This window comes from Stegodyphus dumicola, chromosome X1, assembly GCF_044657685.1.
Source record: "Stegodyphus dumicola isolate Sdum_Otavi_A_Nest chromosome X1, ASM4465768v1".
NCBI lineage: Eukaryota > Metazoa > Arthropoda > Arachnida > Araneae > Eresidae > Stegodyphus > Stegodyphus dumicola.
This window is the reverse complement of record NC_140780.1, coordinates 230,830,212-230,851,211: the sequence shown is the minus strand read 5'-3', so window position 1 is coordinate 230,851,211 and position 21,000 is coordinate 230,830,212.

The following is a 21,000-nucleotide window of genomic DNA, read 5'->3' as shown; positions in this document are numbered from 1 at the left end:
GCATAGGAATATAGCTCGGTTTTATCGGGATCCGTAATGAACTGGATCATTAAAAAATGTACGTCTGAAAATGTCTCAAATTTTTTGAAAAAACAAACCGTGACTCTATCTTACATTGGGTGCAATTAGAAATTACCCCTCTTTTCGTCTGAAAATGATGTCTCACAATTTCGAAAAATTGAAGACATCAATTTCGGACGAAAAGAGAGAATTTTTTTTTTTTTTTTTTTTTACCAATTCAATCGATTTGATCCTTATGGTTTTTTAATTATCCAGACTCTCACTTATCTATTTAAACAATCCGACATTCCCTACAGATCAGTCTGTACTGCTGAAGAGGTAACATCTTTCAACGCAGCTTCTACGTTACGACAAATGCTTCAATAAAGGTAAGAGATTTTTCCTTCTTAATTATTTTTCGTTTTACTAGAAAGAAATGATTATCCTATTTTTTTTGAACCTATCTAAGTGTTTTGAGTTCTACTTCAGATTACGAAGTGCTTTTGAAGATCCAATCTGGTTATCTTTTTCAATCCATAAAAGCAATGATCCCTATATTTTTTGAAAGTTTTTTAAAGAATAGACTCTTGTGTTACTGATTCCATCTCTTTTTTAGCTTCTTCTCGTATATATTTACGATATTTTGCAATTTTCATGGAACGTTTAATGATAGTATAGGAAGGATTAAAGGGTCGATACGGAAAATACTTTCGAAAGAATCTTTTTAATTTTCTTAAGCAATCATCTAATGATCGAGGGAAAAGTGGGCCGGCAATAACCCAAGCCAAAAATTCATACAAAATCCCATTACGTTGATCCCATATATTGGACGATGCCAATTTCTTTTCTGCATAATGTCGTCGAAGATCTGTTTCGTTCAGAAGTTTTAAAATTTCGTTTGCTTTTAAGTCAGTTTCAAGAATGACAAGAATAAATAAAGCCATCTCTTCATATTCATAGCGATCTATAACTATTTTTCTAAGTTTTTTGAGATCATTTAATGTAAGAAGAGGACCTTGACATCTTTTAATATGAATTTGTTTCGAGCGCTCCCTTTTTTCACCGAGCAAACGGTATAAAAACACGATTTTATTTTTTATTTTATTATACGATTTCCTCTTTTCCTCAGTCAGATACTTTTCATATATCTCTAGTGCTCTTTTATAATGATATTTTATACCGTCACCATGTTTTTGATACCAATCATAGAATTCATTAAAATAAAATTCATACTTAGCTCGTGTTCCTTCCGAAATATTCATACGTTTAATAATATTTTGACATTCCTCCATCGACGGACATTGTTTGAATACTGTATTGTCAGGCTTATGTCTATGTTTAGGAAGAGCGTTATCCCAACATTTCCATCGTCTCATTCGTTGGTATTCTTTTTCTTTGAATCGAACGTTTGGATCTTTTCGCCTTTCTCGTTTTCTCCATCGATTTGCTTCTTTTACTCGTTCCAGTGACCAATAATGTTTCAAATATGCTTTTCTTTTTCTTTTCCTTTCAGATAAAATTGTAGGTTCCTCAGTATCCATCTTGACTCCTATCCTTCATTATTAATTATTATCTATTATTTTTCACTTCGTCTTATATTTTTAATCTAATCCTTTTTTGGTACCTAAAAAGTAAATTGATTAAAAAAATATAAGGATTCCATAAAACTTTTAAATTTTCCTTGACCGTAAAATAACAAAGATCCTAAAATCCTTACCTTTTAAATGTAGTGTGTCCCATAGGACAAACCGGTTTGTCCTATGAGACACACTAGATTTAAAAGGTAAGGATTTTAGGATCTTTGTTATTTTACTAAAAATTTGATAAAAAGGTTTATACTAGAAGGTTTCAAAATTTTATTAATGATATTAAATTATTATTAATGATTTTTTGAATGGGTGCCAGGATCTGACGCTATTGATAAAGAAATAACTTAATCCATAATATATATGTCTGAAAAACAAATACCATGAAGGGGGAACATAGTTTTCCTAATGTTTATCTTGCTGTGTTTCATAAATCATGTAGATGGTCAGACAAATTACTAATGTAATGACAAATAAACAGTAAAGCTGAATAGTATGAATAAAAGGCATAAATGTCTTATAATTAGATCCAAAAACGGATCGGAGAAATGATTCATAACTCATTTTATCTTGTTCATTCCTTTCTCTCTATTTACATACAAGTTCTATCAATATCCTTAATGGATCCAAGATTCTACTTCAACTATAAAATTGACTCATCGTAAGATTTTTTACTTGCAGATACTCAAGGCAGTTTGGTCTGTTTATTAGAATTCCAAATACATTTCCCGCATCTGTTCTAACCAATGGATTCTGGATTTACAACGAGCGGTTTTTATCAGAAGCATAAAAGACTTTCCCATCTATTCTCTAGCCATGGATTTTAGATTTTATTAGACCCCTTAGCGAATGTCAGTTCGGATACTACGCCAACTATAAAATCGGCTCATCGTAAGCTTTTCCACTTGCGGATACTTTCTCAGATGTCTATTTTCTTCTTTTTTTAATCCGATCCTCTCAAAAACAAAGGATAATGAATATTCATAAATACGCTACACTTTACAGCCAATTTCATGGCTTGCATTTAGGAGGATTCAATGTGATTCAAGATACGATTTTTTTTCCCTTAGCCCATATGCGGCTTCAACCTTCTGTGATTCGAAAACTCGCTCATTTCGATAAAGTCGTCCCGAGTCAGAAACCACTCGTTCTTGCCCTAGCCGCCTATTGTAAAATGTCGGACTTGTCGTGTACCGTTTTTCTTCAACGCAATGCATCATGGATCCTTCTTTTAGAAAACGAACGGGTCATTTTCCCCACGATCCCGAATTCATCGGAATCCTCCCACAATCTTTTCAAACATTTCGCCACACCATTTTTTGTGAAAGATCCTAAAACGATCGAACGGTATTTACAAAATCCCGTGTTCGAAAACGTGTACCGCTCCCAAAATAATCATACAATTCTATATTTAGACAAATGGGATATATCGTATCCAGGAGGACATTACTTTGATGATGATAACGGGCCCAGATTACATTTACCAGAAGATGACGGAGGGAAAAGGTATCGTCTTTGTTTTTTATCCAACCAGGTCCATCACGAGAATGACCTCGTCCATAATTTCATCAACGAATGGAAAGATCGACCGGACGTTTATTACGATCCTCTGAAAACGCGAACGGCTTTTCCGTCTTCCTTTATTGAATTTTTACCGTCCGTGAATCCTGAGAAACCCATCCCGTTTCCCATTGAGTACAATAAGAGTACGGCGCTCATTCAAAAACAATGGACGTATCAGCACCATCCTCAATATATTGTCCAAGATATTTTGAATACGTACGATCAGAGAAATTCGCTTGAGAAGGTCGGACTCTTGATCGAATACCCGTTTCAAATCGGGTTCGAAAATGCTACTCGATCGAATCCTAACGGGAAATGCATTGGACTCGTCGTCAACGGTTCTGAACCGGAAACGATTTTATATGTTCGATCACCGTATCAGCGGTACATGGAATATCAAGCCATCCCCACGACCGTGCACTGGATTCCTATTCTTTACGAACCAGAAACCACGTATCCACTTCAACCGGTCGTACTCTGCTCGACGATCATCGGGTTTGAATACAAAAAGGCTTTCTTATGTTTAAGTTATGTCATGCTCGAATCTCATCCGAAACAACCTGCTAATAGAAACACGGCGTGTCTGTTCCATCCCGTCACAGATGTGAGCGAATTGACGTTTCTCGAGAGTTACGAATACGATTGTCAGTATGCGCTTCAAAGAGTTCGATATGCTTCCATTCCTCATGATTTATGGTGTCTGACCAAAATCGAAGAAGAAAAACCAGTTCCACTTGCTAAACCCTATGCTCATCTACCTTACCTGGTTCAATCATGGCTGGAGTTTTATCATCAGAATCGTTCCACGGATCCAGAAATCAGGTACGGCAATCTGAAACTCTTTCAATTGGCTCTAACTTTGGCTCGACATAAAATATGCTTTTCGGCCGAAACGGTCGAAACCGAAGAAGAAGAAGGTATCATTGTACCAAGAAATTCATCGTCCCCGATCGTCATTCGCCTAAGTCGGGAAGCTCGAAAATTTCTCGATATTGTCCGGTTAAGAATTGAATTTATGGAACGACCAGTTTCCTCTCCATGTGTTCTGTTGTAAAGAAAAAAAAACGAAGCAAATATCTGTAGATTGAGAGATGGTGATTCCCTTAGCTCAGCTAAGAACTCAACTCACAAGAAGTGCGAAAGTTCGAAAGTTATCCACGGATATACACAATTCTTGAAACGATGACGTCATCTTGAAATGTCTTGTGAATCGAGTCGGCTGGAAAAAATTTCTGAGAGCTAAAAAAAAAAAAAAAAAAAACTTTTTGTTAATTCTTATCATGTCTTTAAGACATGATAAAAATTAACTCTCTCTTCTTTTTGGCTGGGAAGGATGTCTCACCGTTTCGAAAAACAAACCGTGACTCATTCTTGCAATGATTGCCATGAGAAAGGATGAGTTATGATTTGTTTTTTTCAAACGGTGAGACATCCTTCCCAGACAAAAAGAAGAGAGAGTTAATTTTTATCATGTCTTAAGACATGATAAAAATTAACAAAAAGTTTTTTTTTTTTTTTTTTTTTTTTTCATCTACAGAAATTTTTCTGGGCTCTCAGAAATTTTTCCTAGCCGACTCGATTGGCAAGACATCTCAAAATTCTTTCTAGAATGGACTCTCGCTTATCTATTTAAACATTTCAAGTTTTACTTCAGATTGCTCAGGAGGGTTGAAGAAGAAGCATTTCGTAACTTGGAGATCATATTGTATTCTTTTCCATTTCGGAATTGGTCAAGATTCGATTAGGAGCAGCAATCAAGTAATCATACATCTGATTACATCGTAGCAAATAATCGACCGTGATCCAATTGAGTTGAATATTCACAATCAACACTAAAAAATAGAGTATTTCAACGCGAGTTATTTCGTACGTCATATCTCCCCGTTGAGCGAACTGGTCGGCTATCTGATCTATTTCCGTAATGATAGTAAAAAAGTTCAATGGATCCACGACCAATTCTGTATTCCATTGAATTGTAAATGGAAGTACGAGGTTTTGTTCACTCAAAAAATACAAATAGCCGTATTTCTCTTTTTCTCGAAACAGCGTTTGAATATAGTCTCGCACCGCTTCCCGTACTTCTGGATCGCGCACCAGTTCGAGCGTGACGAGGCTCGTGAAGGGCGGAAATTTATGAAATTTGATATATTGAGGTACCGCAGTATTCAGTCGAGGACGATATTTATGATGAAGAAGGTGATCAATAAGAGTTTTTAAGGATTTAAGTGTAACGATATCCATCTTTTCTTATACGAATTTCCAAATAATAAGGCCGATGATGACAAGAACGATTCCCAACAAGATTGGTTTTGGGTACGGTATATTACCCAAAACATCTAAAATACCACTCGTGATGGAACCTCTCACGTCTTGACTGAAATGCGTTAAAGCTTCTCCGATCGTGGGTCGACGGCATTTCAATTCTTGCGTCGGTGTACAATCGTGATATTGACAATCACATAATCGACAACACGTATCCTCTTTCTCGTTGTCGTACCCTTCACACGCATTCCATTGCTGAATAGGAAATCCCGTGCACGATTCGATCCCGTGAACAGGTTCGGGTTGACAACAACTCAATTCTTTAAGTTTACAAACCATGTCCCCTCCGTTGTAGAGAAAACAGCCCGAATTGTCCCGAATGTATTGGTTGACATATTGAGAACCGAGCGCGACGGCCGTCACCCCTCCTGCGGTCAGAAGAGCTTTCTTACTAAACACTTTATCAAAAGCTTTTTGAAGGGGTTTATTCTTCGCGACGACTTTAGCGACCTCCCCTGCTCGTTTGACAGGAATGTCGAATTGTTTAAATTGTTTAGCGACTTTGCCTCCAGACTTGTTAAAAAATCGCATGTCTCTTGACCCTTGCCGGATTTTCAGAAACCAAGACAATGAACGAATCCAATTGTATTTTTAGTAATCGAAAAATTCCTTGTGGGTCGGACAATATTTCGGCGTTTCGGAATATTCTCTGCCTGAACCATCTTCGAAATCCTTATGGATTGCAAATTTATTATCATCGAATGGAATCGGAATCGCATACCAAGGTCGTTGGACCTTTCCTGATTGTGAAGGAAAATTTCTCGTTTCCGAAAAATACTGTCATTTTACCGACGCGCGAGTTCCTGGATAAACATTTCCGACCCGATTTACACGACGTCCAGTTGGACGATCTCACATTTAAACTCAACCCGTGCATCAAGCACTATATCAACCACCTGTATTCTCAAGACCCGACCGACTTGAAACGCAATAACGCCATGGATGTGTTTGATCGGCGTTTCCATTACGAACTGCTACGGAATTTAAGTGTTGGCAACACGAACGAAATTGGTTTAGGCGTGAACAATACCACGAAGATGCAAGAAGAAATGATGGTGCATTTCAAGAGCACGCTTCAGCAACGTCTTTGCGGTTTATATCACTATATTAATAATTCAAATGTAGCGACGCTCTTCGACAAGATAAAGGTATGCAACATGGCGAATGGAGGTCTTTTTGTCGACCCTAAAACGGAATTCTCTCCTTTTTACAATTTCCTGCTGGCGCATTGTTTATTCGATTTTCATAAACTACCCAATTTAGACCTCGTTCCCGAAACCGTCATTTCGAATGTCGCGTACAAGAAAGGGGTTGGGTTTTATACGTTAGAAGATATTTGTCACCCTGAACCGATTGTTGTGATGGGAGAAGAAACAGGATCTTCGTATCTCTATCAATCCAAATGCATCACGTATCCCAAAGAAACGGCTTTAAATAACCAATTGACGAGAAAGGATTTGCCCGATAATCTCATTATGAAAAATGCCATGCAGTTTTCTGATACGCGGTTCCTAACTTGCTAAATGCGAAAAGGTTTGGAGAAAAAAATTGATTTGGTTGGGGGTTAAAAAGTCAGTACAGAAAAATTTCTATTATGTAAAAAGGAAAAAAAAACAAAATGGTAATATACCTTGACACAGAATCTGTTTTCATCGTGTAGAAGCTTGTACACAGGCCACAGCATCAAACGATCTGAAATGAAACTCGAATGGCTTAAATAGATAAGTGAGAACACATTCTTGAAAAAAAAATGATGGTCTTGTTCTAAAAATAGACCATAACTCATCCTTTCTAATGGCAATCATTCCAAGAATGAGTCACTGTTTATTTTTCGAAAGAGTGACACAACATTCCCAGACAAAAAGGGAAGGGTAGTTAATTTTTATCATGTCTAAAGACATGATAAAAATTAACAAAAAGTTTTTTTTTTTTTTTTTTTTTTAAACTTCTAATCCAGATCACGACGAGACCTGAGAGCGTACGGTTTATACGCAAATTTACTAAACTTGTTCTTCATAGAACTGGCAGAAACCTCACCTAAATAGACTGGATCCTCATTGCCTTTTACATCCTCAGCCTCCTTCTTAGACTTCTCTTTCTTGAATGGTTTGCACAGATCTGGATTGATCTTGCTTTTGATGGGAACCTGGTCTGGATCCACCTTTTCAGTTTTGATTTTCTCTTTATCGAAGGTAGTGGAAATGGTTTCGTTAATAATATTTCTCGAAGAAGGTTCTAAAATATTTAACTGAAACACGGGTTTTTCGATCATATTCAGAGCATCTTCTTGAAAGAGAATCATATCTCTACAAATGCCTCCTACTCTACAATACAAAGCGTCCGTTTCGTAAAAGTACCGCGAATTAATTTTAATATTTAAAATACCAATAAACATATCGTTATTCACAAATTCTTGGTCCAGGGTTTCTTGAAACACGTTTAAAAGGGTCGTTCCATCAAACACTTTGGTTTTGCGTAAACACCATTGATTTTGAGACATCTGAGAATTCAGATCATTTCGTTGACTCATTTGCCGACACGCTTTACAGAGAGAAGGTCTACATTTTTCAATGAAGAACCGACATTGTTCTGAAATCAGCATTTGGGAATGATCGGCGGCCACGGCTTTGGTAATGTCCACCAGAGGAGGACAGAGTTTACATATGAAAGAATGGGCATTCAGATTCCTCTTATAATTAGTAGCGCAGAGAACCCAATACCCCGCTACGAGAATATTATAATGATGATTGAAATCTTTAATATTTTCAATCTGAATATAACCTTTTTCTACGGGATGCTGGAACGGGATCGCTTTAGCTTGAAAATCTTGAAACTGAGGATTGTTGGCTAATATATTTTTCCATTCCCGGCTCACGAGGTTTAACGTTCTCGGGTTATTTTCAACAATTTCGTCAATCCCCGCTTTTAAAATCGGGTTCGCAAGAATACGATCGATTAACTCTGAATATTCCATAGTTCTCCTTTATTATTATTTTATGGACTTCTAAACATCTCGGTCTGTTTCCTCAATTCTTTCGCGTACCGGTCAATGATTTCAATCGTTTGATTCATGCAATAGGTTAAGAATTCATCTTTAATGTAGGCTGTATGCGACCCCTGCCAATCTAACCCTCCTGTCAGAGTTTGTACGTCCCATTTGATGTATTGCAATAAAACATCGGTCCATTCTTTCACAGTCATATTGGATCGAATGCTTCGATCCACGAAATCCAATTTATTCAGCACGGATCTAATATATTCCTCCGACGAAAAAACGGTTTTTCCGTACACGACATCAAATCGTAATCGAAAATAGGACACGTATAACTGATAAAACAGGTCGCTGAGCATTTTGAAATCGGACGATACGGAGGGAGAAGGGGTTAGTTCGGTTTTAATGTGTTCCAATTCCTTTTGCAAGTGGGCGTTTTCGTCCAGACATCGATCTAAAGCGTGTTTGGCCTCTTGTAAATCCAATGACAGACCTCTTACATAGTCTTCGTCGACCGTCGATACGTGCTTTCGTTTATATTTCGAAGTATCGGACATTTCTACATCCTGCGGAGCTACGAGAGCTTTAGCCAGTTGGTTTTCTAAAGTTTGGTTTCGAGACCGAGACACTTCCAGTTGGTTTTGTAAATCTTTCACTTCCCGCTGTAATTCCTCCACTTGATCCGTAGGATACGTAATGGCCGGTACAGTAATGGGTTCTTTCACTTCGGTAATGTGAGGACGTTCCTCTAACTGCCGTCGGTATAGGTCTCGTTCCTGCTCGAAATATAAAATCACCGAATTCGCCAATTCTTCAATGGGATCCGGTATGTTCGGAAACTGGGCTCGAAGCGTGACAATTTGTTTATAAACGAGATCTTGAAATTGTCGATGCTCGTGAATCACGTTTTTGAGTTGATGGACAACAGCTTGCGGCCAATCTTCTCTTTGATCACTAGGGTCATTCTGAAGGATCGTTTTTAGGAACGTGGTTAATTTCGTTTTGGCGTAGAGAAGGTACACATTACATTTCGTATAATTACTTTCGACTTGATCGAGTTTCTGTTTCAATTCGAAAAGTTCTTCTTTGGTTTTACGGAGCTCGACTTCACAATCGTTGTGATTCTCGACCTGTCGAGCCCATTCTATCATGCTCGACGCCAAATTATCGAATTGAACGACCGGTATTTCGGGAAAATGACCTTTCAGTTGCGCCAATTGCGTTTCGAGGGTCCTCTCTAGATTTTCTTTGAATTGGAATACTTTTTCGAGTTCCGCGAGAATCTGATCGTAATCCGTGGCCCCAAAATACGCATTCCATTTAGTCCGTATCAGAGTTACCAAATTCGTTTTCAGGACCTCCAGTTTCTTTTCCAAAGCGACGCGTTGCCGTTTTTCATGTTCTAGACTCTGCTGTAATTTTTTATGTTCTTGGCTACGATCCCGATGGAGTTGAGCTTGGATTTGTTGTAGAACCTCCTTCGCTTCGTTCTGGTTCTCAATCGATTGTTGAAGATCGTGCAATCGTTGCAAGAGGGTCGTGTCTTCCATCATGCTTTTAGAGGAAGAAGGGAGACTGCGAAGAATGGTATGAGCTAAATTGTCGGGCGTTAGCGATTGATTTAAAGCATTCCCGAGAAGTGTTAATTGGTTCAAAAGCTGGGTTTGCCAATTTTGTAAATACTGGATATACGTTTGAATTTGCTGGAAGAAAAACGTTTTCCAATCTTGGTTCGCACCTAAAGGTTTCCAAAATGAGGGGGGAAGGATCGTCTGTAAAAACGTCATAAACTGCGTTTCGTGGAACTCCTTCATTTGTTTAGCCATTTCGTCTCGAAGAATCGTCTCAATATGAGGATTTTTCTTTTGCAGCGTGTCAAGAACGCGTTGAATACCTTCCTGGAAATGTGTTTCGGACTCGATTTTCCATTTTTGCAGGAGGTCGGTTCGTTCTTTCTGACCCTGCTCCAACTGCTTTTCCAACATCCGTTTTTCGTTTTGACAAAGGGTCAATTGTCCTTTCAGTTCCTCGTTCAATTGCTGGACGTGCTGTTTTTGTTCCGATTGATACGATGTTAAAAACTGGTCGAGGGTTTCTTGTAATTGCTCTAATTTAGATCGCGACGACTCGATCATGAGCTGCTGAGAAGGAGGCGATTCGAGCGGTAAAGTTTCAATGACCGTAGTCGTAGAAGAAGGAGGAAGTTTCAGTTGCTCGATCGTTTCTTGTAAAGCCATTTGCAAAGGGCGGATTAAACTTTCCGTTCGTTGCATCCATTCTTCAAGTCCTGTTTCGTAGCGTTGGTGGAGCATTTGCCATTCGTTCATCAAACGGTTTGGAAACTCGATATTATTATTATTATTATTATTCAATTGTTGTTGTTGTTGTTGTTCTACTATTTGCCTCTGCCATTGTATTTTTTCAGACTCGTGCGTTCGAATTTGTGTCTGTAAGGTTTCGTGATCTCGTTTCAATTGCTCCCACTGAGTTTGTAAGGTTTCGTGATTCCGTTTCAGCTGCTCCAACTCAGTCTGCAGGGTTTCTTTCTCCCATGTAAGGCGTTCCAATTGTCGTTGCAAATCCACGACTGAATGCTCTTTTCCGAATCGAGCGGTATTCACATATTGTTCTTTTTCTGCTAGAAAATAACGCATTTCGTTCCTGTGCTCTTGTTGGAGCGTCTCGATTTGTTTCTCAAAAGCTTTCCGATCTGCCTCCAATTGAGTTTCCAAAGAAGCGATTTTGTTTTCCAGGTCCTGCGATTCCATCGGAACAATCTCTTCCAAATGCAAGCCCGAAATGCGAAACAAGAAATCGATGATGCTCGAACTCTTTTTATACAGTTGACGATAGAGATGGAGTAAAGGTCGACTCAGGAGAAAAGCATCGATCACGTCGTCTCGAAGATTTTGTTTGAGACCATCAACGACATTTAAAGATATAAAAGTGGGGTCGGACTGGTATTGAATAAGACATCGAACCAGTTCTCGTAACATTCTTTTCTTTTTGCTTTTTTTAAATCATTAAAAGGTAGGCTACTTTGTTCAAATCGAGCAACATATATTGATATTTTTCTTCGGAGCGGGACGATAACCAAATCATGACTTCTTTCAAGTAGCGACGATTCTTTCTAAAGTGGGAAACGTATATTTTAAATCCTTCTCGGGTCCATAATTCATTATTTCGGTAAAACGGTAGCCAATAATTACATTGTTCATGATTCACGTCGAGGAACGTTTCATGATGGAATGACGCAATCATGGGCGAAACATACATCACTAAAGACATATTCAAAACGACAAACCAAACACCGGTTAATTTCGTGTCGTCAAAAGTAATTTCACAAGTATAAAAGTCCGATGGAATAGAATCCGTATACAGGTAAGGTGGAAGGGAGCGTTTAAACAATTTATGAAGTTTGGCAGCCAATTGAGCACTCGCAGCTTGTCCCGTTAAATGTATGAAGTGGAGGATGAGCATGGGATGTAAATAGTGATACCAGTTGGACCACGATTCCCAGACGTGCGTATTTCGTTTGAAAAATCGGAGGCGCATGCAATGCTCTAACTGGAAAGGTTCTCTTTTTATGTAGGTCATCGTCAGATCGCTTAAGGCGCGAAAAGCCATATTGCGAGGAAGTACTTTCCAGAACAAGGAAAACGGATTGATGGTCGAACAAACAAATAAGGTATTATTTTCATAGGAGACCTTGATAAAATCTCGAGAGGGAAATAAACTTCGTAAAAACTGATCGGTCGTATCTCTAGAGACGTTAATCCAACGAGGATCCTCTTTTGTTCCATGCACGCAAAAGACTAAAGACCCATGAGGAAACGGATAGTCTTTGTCTAAATTTTCTCCTTGGAAAATGAGTCGATTTTCACTGACCACGAGAATGCAAGGTGCTCGAACGAGACCTGGGCTAAAATGTTTCAAAGTATCGACATGGAAGATGGGTAGTTTGAAACGAACAGCTATAAAATAATATTGTCTATAAACATTTCCATACGCTTCCACATAATCCGAAACATTGTAGTACTTTTCATTATCCATGACAGAGCTTACTTTATCTCGCCTTCTTCCTCGAAAGGAATAAGTCAACAGAGCCAACTTACACGCTTTATATATACATGAGAGATGACGTCATTCAAGGACATAAACAAGGACGTTTATGTCTAGAAAAGTAAAAGCTGGCTGGGAAAAATTTCCCAGATAATCTGAAATGTATATTAAAAAAAAAAAAAAAAAAAAAAAAAAAAAAACTTTTTGTTAATTTTTATCATGTCTTTTAGACATGATAAAAATTAACTGTCCCCTCTTTTTGTCAGGGAAGGATGTCTCACTCTCTAAAAAATATACCTTGACCCATTCTTTTATTGGAGTTCTATTTTTAGAAAGGATGAGTCATGTTCTATTTTCCGAAAGTGTCAGACATTTTCAGACAAAAGGGGAAGGTAGTTAATTTTTATCATGTCTAAAGACATGATAAAAATTAACAAAAAGTTTTTTTTTTTTTTTTTTTTTTTTTTTTTTTAATATCTACTTTAGAATTTTTTTCTGAGTTCTGGCTAGAAAGAACTCTGGTTTATCTATTTAAGGTGTGCGAAACAAATTTCACTCTAAATCAACTAAAATGCCGTGAATTCAACAGTATATAGGAACAGACTTTATGAAGGTAAAAGTGCTCAGTTTATTTATTCTTTATAGGAGCACGTGGAGATTTTATAGGATATTTACTTACAAAGCATTGCTTGTATTTTTTTAAGAAATATTAATCAAGTTAAAGATATATAATCATGTCGCAGAGCCTCCATTATTTAACAAGGATTAATTCGGTTGGAGATGCGCCCAACGATGCTTACATTTTCTACCAGATGTCGGGAGGAATCTTTTACTGTAACCGAAAAGACTACGCACAATTTTCTCGATTTTATACTCGAACGTCTGCCGAAAATCTTTTTTTAACGGTGGATCTTTGCTCGACGACCCATTATTCCCTTATCCTAGATATTGATATTAAAACCGAATGCGATGCATCCCTTCCTTCATCTATGCTCTACGATTATGTAGATTCTGTTATTCTCTCAACCTTAAAATTTTACTTTTTATCCCTTAAGCATTTTATTTTATTGTGGCTGTTCGTCCAGGAGGTGGTATTCATGTCCATTTGCCGGAAATCTCGATCGCTCATGATGATTATATTCAATTCTGCAGCCAACTTCAACCCCGGTTCTATCACGAAACATCTGAATTTATTTTCCAGTTGGACATTTTAGCGAATGCGACGCTTGTGAATTCCTCCAAGCCCTATACGAATAAATACGAACCCATGCTGATTATTTATGTAGACGAACAAACCACCTGGCGTTTAGATTTGACCAATCCCAATACTTTCAGCATGCAATTGTTAGGCATTCAATCAAAATTTAAACGTCGCAAGGATAATACCAATTCCTTTTTTCGTAAACTGCTCCACCTCCAGCCAATGGATATTCAAAAACAACATTATGAATATATGATGCCTGTGGTGACACTGTACGATCCTTTGTATCGAGTATCGTATCCCACGCTTATTAGCAAAGATGAGGAAGCTGGACCCGACGATGAAAAAGTGGCTACGTTTGTGTATAAACTAAAAACCCCGATGTATATTTACAAAGGGAAGGATTTTGGAACCGAAGGTCATCATTGGTTAAAAACGTTTTACTTTATCAAGTTTAACGGGTTTGTGATTTCAGACTTTGAATCGAATAACCGGGCTCTAAAACGATGGTACCGGGAAAGTCAAAATTCTATCGTCATCGAAAACGATGTATTCCAGACGGTGAATCAAGCTCTCAAGTTAGACAATCCTAGTTTGCATTCCGATCCCAATCCCCTTCGTACGATTATGCAGTACAATCAAGGTTACTATTTTTTACCTGTCTTTTGTGCCTTGTGTCAACATTTACGAATGTCCTCCCATACACTCGCATCCCATTTGCGTACGATATTAGAATCTCACGAACTCATAGATTCTGTAGAAAAAATCAACAGTAAAATTATAGATATCATTTCCCAAGATTTTACTCTCGACACGATCCTCTTTTGTGGTTCGAATCTCAATCCTAAAATTTACAAATTTAAAGATAACCTGGAAGCTATTATCAAAACCATGAAAGGCGTTATTTTATATTCGGTGTCTGGAGATCAGCTCGTGGAACAAATTCATCGAATTCAAGAGCGATATTTTCCGATTCTCGTCATTACCATGCACAATTCCTGTAAGAAACCTCAACGCTATATGTGGAATAATATCCACGAGTACTGGCAAGAAGTGCCCCACCAGATAGAAATTCTAAACCTGATGAATGCCATCTGGTCCTCCATTCAGGCCTATGCTCGGAATCAGTTTGCCGATAAAACTAAAAACATGTGTCCTTTCACAGACATTATGAAACAGGTCAACATTAATTATGTGGTCTCGTCCATTCTAAGTCGAACCAACATTGATCGTAAAATCATTCAAATGGATCGACATAAATGGCATATTCGAACCCACGATGGGGTTCTGAATCTCTTGACGGGTCATGTAGGAGGGACGGTTCCAGAATTTTACCTATCGGATCGACGTCTGGGCATCAGTTTTAGTCGACACGAGTTGATGCAATTTCGTCACGATCCGGATTTGATAGCCATCTATCGTTTATTAACCGACCGGAAATTTTTTCTACAATACCTGAAAAGCTGTTTTCTCGACCTCACGGACGATTTACTGGATACGCTGCGGGAAAAAGTGCGCGAGTTTCATGACAAACTAGAAACCAACCCGCTCATTCAAAGCATGCTTCATTTTTATGTGCACATGTGTAAATATACGTGTTTCGAATACGATTTGTTCATGTACCTTTTAGATGTCCTGGCCAGTCTTCTCATTGCGACCAATTACGGTCGCAAATTTTTTATTTTGAAAGGCAACACGCGCAATGGAAAAAGTAAATTCTTTCAAATGATCTCGAAGGTCTTTGGAGGCTATAGTCATGGTATTCGAGCCGTCAATTTACAAACGACGAGTGGTCAAGGACGAGCCCAACCCGAACTGGCCTCTTCGTTATTTTGTTGTCGGGTAGTGACTGTTGAAGAAATGTCGGGAAAATTAAACGAAAACCTCGTGAAAGAAATCACGGGTAATTCGACCACCAGTTTTCGGAATTTATACGAGCAAAATGTAGGAGCGATTCCCAGTGCCAAACTCATGGCTTCTACCAATACGTACCCAGTGTGTACGGCCGCAGAGGCGTTTAATGATCGCGTGGTAGCAATTCCTTTTGACGTCGTGTTTACGAAAAATGCTCCATCCCTCACCTCAGAACAAGTGATGCAGGATCAATATTTACTCGAAACCAAAGATTCTATCGTCGAAGATTCCTATAAAGGTTTCTTTTTAATGATTTATCTGCATCTGGCCCACAATATTAACATGGAGGACGGCATGATCCGTTACCGTTCCGAACCTGAAATATTAGTAGAATTCAAAAAAGAATTTTTATCTTCGACCGATATTTTTACACAATTCAAACAGTATGCCGATGTACAAATCATTCCCGGTTCTGTTACGACCTTTAACGAACTGAAATCGGCCATTCGACAATTTTTGAAAACGATGCGCGACACCTCCATCCACGAAACGGAACTCATTATGCGTTTCAATGATGAATTTGGACATTTGAAACGGACCGAAATGGATTTCAGTTCCTTTTCAGCCGAAAATAATATTTCCTCTTCTTTGGATATAGTAGAACCCCTTCAGTTTGAAAATGCCGAATTGAATTCGTCTCTCAAACGAAAGCATGACGACGAAGAGGGAGAACACTCAACCACGAAACATTTAAAAGTGGACGATGAACCCATTGATCTGCCTCAGCATAAAAGACAAGTTATTTATTACGATAATGTTATCATCAAAAATCTGAAAAAAGACAAGAATTACTAACCTTTTTACATATGCATGAGGTAGGTTCCCAACATTTCATTGTGTAATGATTTGGAAAAAACAAAAGTTGACTGAAGAAAGCCAGATTTCAAGATGTTTCTTCTTCAAAAACACAGAATCATGTGAAGTGAAACTCGCAATGCTGAAATATATAAGTGAGAGTCCATTCTTAAAAAAGGGTGATGTCCGGTCGATCGAGTCGGGTTGGAAATATTTCTAACAGCTGAGAAAAAATTCTAAAGATTTAAAAAAAAAAAAAAAAAAAAAAATACCCCCTTTTAGTCTGAAAATTGATGTCTTCAATTTTTCGAAAATTGAAGACATCAATTTCGGAAGAAAAAGGGGATTTTTTTTTTTTTTTTTTTTTAATAGAATTTTTTCTCAGCCAGCTTCGAGTCATTCTTTCTCTTCTCACTGACTATATATAAGAACGTTGTTCTTACAGTCCTGGTATTGACATTAACGTAGCTGCTAGAATAAAAGCCATTGTAGGTATTTCAGCTAAGCACAAACAGAGGCATGGAAACAACTTTTTAAGAATTTCTTCAATGGGTACCGTGGATTGATAAACGCAGTTTCCTGCAGCATCGCATGTGCGTTTATAATGTTCTGAGAGAAGATACTTGTACTGTTCAAAATAATTCCAGGGAATGAGGACTTTTCCACTACATGTTTTAGCAAAGTAGATTTCACCTTGGGCATCTTTCAGGACGTAAGGTTCTTCATTTTTCACTAAATAATATTCGTTCCCTCTAAAATCCACCGGATATCGTTCTTTTCCGTCCGCGTATTTGGCCAGAACGAATTCGTTTTGAATTTGAATAACGAGGGATTTTTTACGTTGTAGAGGATATTTTTCATTTCCTTTCCGATCTTTGGCATAATATGGAAGGCCGTCTTGGGTTTTAGCGAAAGGATCACCTTTGTCGGGATAGATTTCCCCCTTTTGGGAGTGAATGGCATACCTTTCATGACCATATTCACTTTTCACAAAGACTGGATCTTTTTTTCGATATTTGTAATATTCGCTACCATATCGATTCGGATAAAATTCCATTATATTGCTTTATCTTTTCAAAAATAAATTTCTCGTCTAATGATTTTATTTTTACTTTTCTTCGTGAGCATGTTTAGCTAATAAATATTGATGATATTTATTGCCGTGCATTAAATAATCCATTGTGATCCAAGTATATTTCGGATTCGCGAGTAGTGCGTAAAAATATAAGAGATAGATGCAAGTGATATGGTAATGAGCAGAATCTTTAGGAAAAAACTGACTGGCCATTTTGCGAATAGGGTCTAAGACTTCTTCATTCGATAAAATAAATTCTTCATCATTCCATTCCAGGGCATTAAACAGGGGCTGCTGATCGATTAAAAGATATAGGTGTCCATATTGCGACATATTATCTAACACGTGACGGATATGAGAAACGGCTTGTGATTGAAAATCTCGAACGAGTCGAGGCGTAATCTCAAAAAATAAATTCAGAAACCGGTACGTCGCTTGATAGTTTTCAAGTTGAGGATTTTACCCAATCACGAATCGGATGAGTCGATCAATCGGTAATTGAATAGTTTTCAAAACAGAAATATCGTAATACTCTGCCATGCTTGTTTAATCCTTCGAACCGAAGAAGAAAAAAAAATTAAATTAAATTGAAAAAAAAAATGAATCATTCAACCTTTCTTCCATGGCGAATCACCGAACGGTTCAATCGACAAATAGGTCCCTCCTTTCGATATATTGTTCTTATTTCCCATACTGCCACGTTTAATTTGGAAAGAGATTTAAAATCGACCTTGGGTCTTCAATCTTGGTCCTTAATACAATTTCTACAAAAGTTTCGTCAACATCGAGTGGGTATAGAATATATAACTCTGTTCACTCGCAAGGATAAGATACGTCTAGGACCTATTGCAGTACAAGTATCAGAGCGGATTTGTTTCCAACAATTAAAGAAAAAATATGGAACTCAATCCATCCACTTAGTTGGAGCCACCTATCTAAAAGGCAAATTGAGAGATTTTCATGTGATAACCGTAGAGGATTTTAGATTCAATGTTCTCCTGAAACAAGATGACCGATAAAAATAAAACATGGAATCCTATATCGTTCTCAATTTCGAAGGTTTCGAATTGAATGGTGATCCTTTCGCCAAAGAACTTAATCTTTCTTATAATGATGACTTTTCCGACTATATTATTAAAGAAGTGGCTTATATCACCCATGATCGTTCCCAAGGCATTATCTACGTGGAGCCACCCATACCGTGGTCTGAATTATCCTATTCCGCCAAACAAAGTGTATGGAGTGTTCATTTACCGTTAGCGGATATAACGCATGGCTTTTCATGGAATGAGGGTCATTTGCCGTACGATCAATTAAAACCGTTTCTCGTAGCTCTAACGGCAGGATATAAAAACATTTACTGCCCTCATTATTGGAAAATTAATGTTTTGTACCAGATACTGGCCCGTCCTATTTATTTCAATTTCGTCTCCAAGAACAAGGAGGCGTTTCATACCGCGCCCATACCAATGAACTATGAATATTCATCGTTTTGTCCGAAACATATAGGTCGGACCAAATATTGTGCTTTCCAAGAAGCTTTGTTTTATTTTCATCGCCTTCAAGAGTACAAGAAAGAAACCTTTCCGTTTGTCATTCATAAATCTTTAGAAAAAAATGAAAAAGAAAGAGACTTACCTCCAACATTATCCAACACGTTAGAGAATACTTTTTTTTTCCTTCCCCATGAATGAGTCAACTAGGATCTAGGTGGGTCCCTCTTCAACAGCACGTAAACATTTGAAGCGAAACTCGAAATGCTTAAATAGATAAGGAAGAGTTCATTCCTAAAAAAAATGGTGATGACTTGTGAATCCAGTCGGCTGGAAAAAATTTCTCAGAGCTAAGAAAAAATTCTGTAATGAAAAAAAAAAAAAAAAAAAAAACCACTTTTTGTTAATTTTTATCATGTCTTCTAGACATGATAAAAATTAACTAACCCCTTTTGTTTTCAATGATGTCTCACCATGTTTCTAAAAATACACCATGACTCATTTATTTCTTGGAATTTTATTTTTAGAAAGGGTGAGTCATGGTCTAATTTTCGAAAGGGTGAGACATCATTCCTAGACAAAAAGAGTAGATAGTTAATTTTTATCATGTCTAGAAGACATGATAAAAATTAACAAAAAGTTTTTTTTTTTTTTTTTCCAACCGACTGGATTGAAAAGACATCCCAATCTTTTTAAGAATGGATTGTTTCAGATATTTTTCTTTCTCTCACGACTTTAGTTTTTAAACAGTATATTAATGCAGATTAGGAACGCAAGTATGACCAAGATACCTATCATAGAAAGAATGATTTTTGTCCAGTTGGTGGTGGATTGATGATTATTTTCGTCAGACTGTATCGGGTTGGCATATATTTTCTTCTTTCTTTTCTTCTTTTTCTCTTCCTCTTCCACTGGATCTTCTTGTCCTGGAAGACCGCTTTCCACTTTCTCGACCACTTTACCCTCCGAGTTATTATATATAACTTTATAGGGTTGGAATCCGTGTCGAGAAGCGCGTTTAGATCTCAAATTGGTCAAATAATCCATCGGTTTCGAATGCGATCGGTACAAGTAGCCTATCAAATTTTCGGGTTCAATTCTAGGGTCTCGTATAAACGCAGGCATCCAGGGCTTGTCATTTAAATTGGGAACAATGATGATTTGATCACACGTGATGGGGTATCCACTCGCAAAGATTTGTTCCTCACTCACTTTCTTGAACTGCACAATGTACTCGTTATTATATCGATCGACCGGGTAGTAATATTCACCCAATTTATTTTGAGCGTACCGGTTTCCTAAAGGTTTTTGGGTAATGCGCTTATCGGCATGAATAATTTCCGGATAGATTTCATTATTGTCTGCATCTTTGGCGTATCGTTTCACGGCCGGATCTTTCATCAATTGATCGTACGATCCTTTGTCCGTCACTAAATATCGTTCGTTGCCGTGTTGATCGACCGGGTAAATAATGACCCCGTTCTTATCATGAGCATAAAAGAATTCTTTCAACCTCGTCATGGCGAATTGACCGCTATCCGGGTAAATTTCGCCTCCATCCGCTTTCCGCGCATACACTTGGTTCTGATCGGTATCTCTTCCAAAGATGACTTGCTGAGTGAAAGGGTGAAGGATTTGATAAAATTCATCGCCTGTAGCATTTTTAGGATAGATGGGTTTACCCTGAGAATTGATAGGATAGAACGGAATACCGTTTTTATCGAGGGCGTAAGACATGTATTCGGGCTTGTGTTCCGTATCGTCGGCCAACAAGGGATATTTTTCATTTCCTGTCTCATCTTTAGCATAATAATACCGCCCGTCGGCATCTCGAGCAATCATGTCGTTCCCAAACAAATCTTTGGGATACATTTCGGCCCCGGAATGCTCTTTGGCATAAATTTCTCGACCCTGGTACTTTAGAAAGACGGGCAAGTTATTGATTTTTCCATAATACTCCTCAAATTTTTTTTCTCCACCGATATACACGGGTTTTT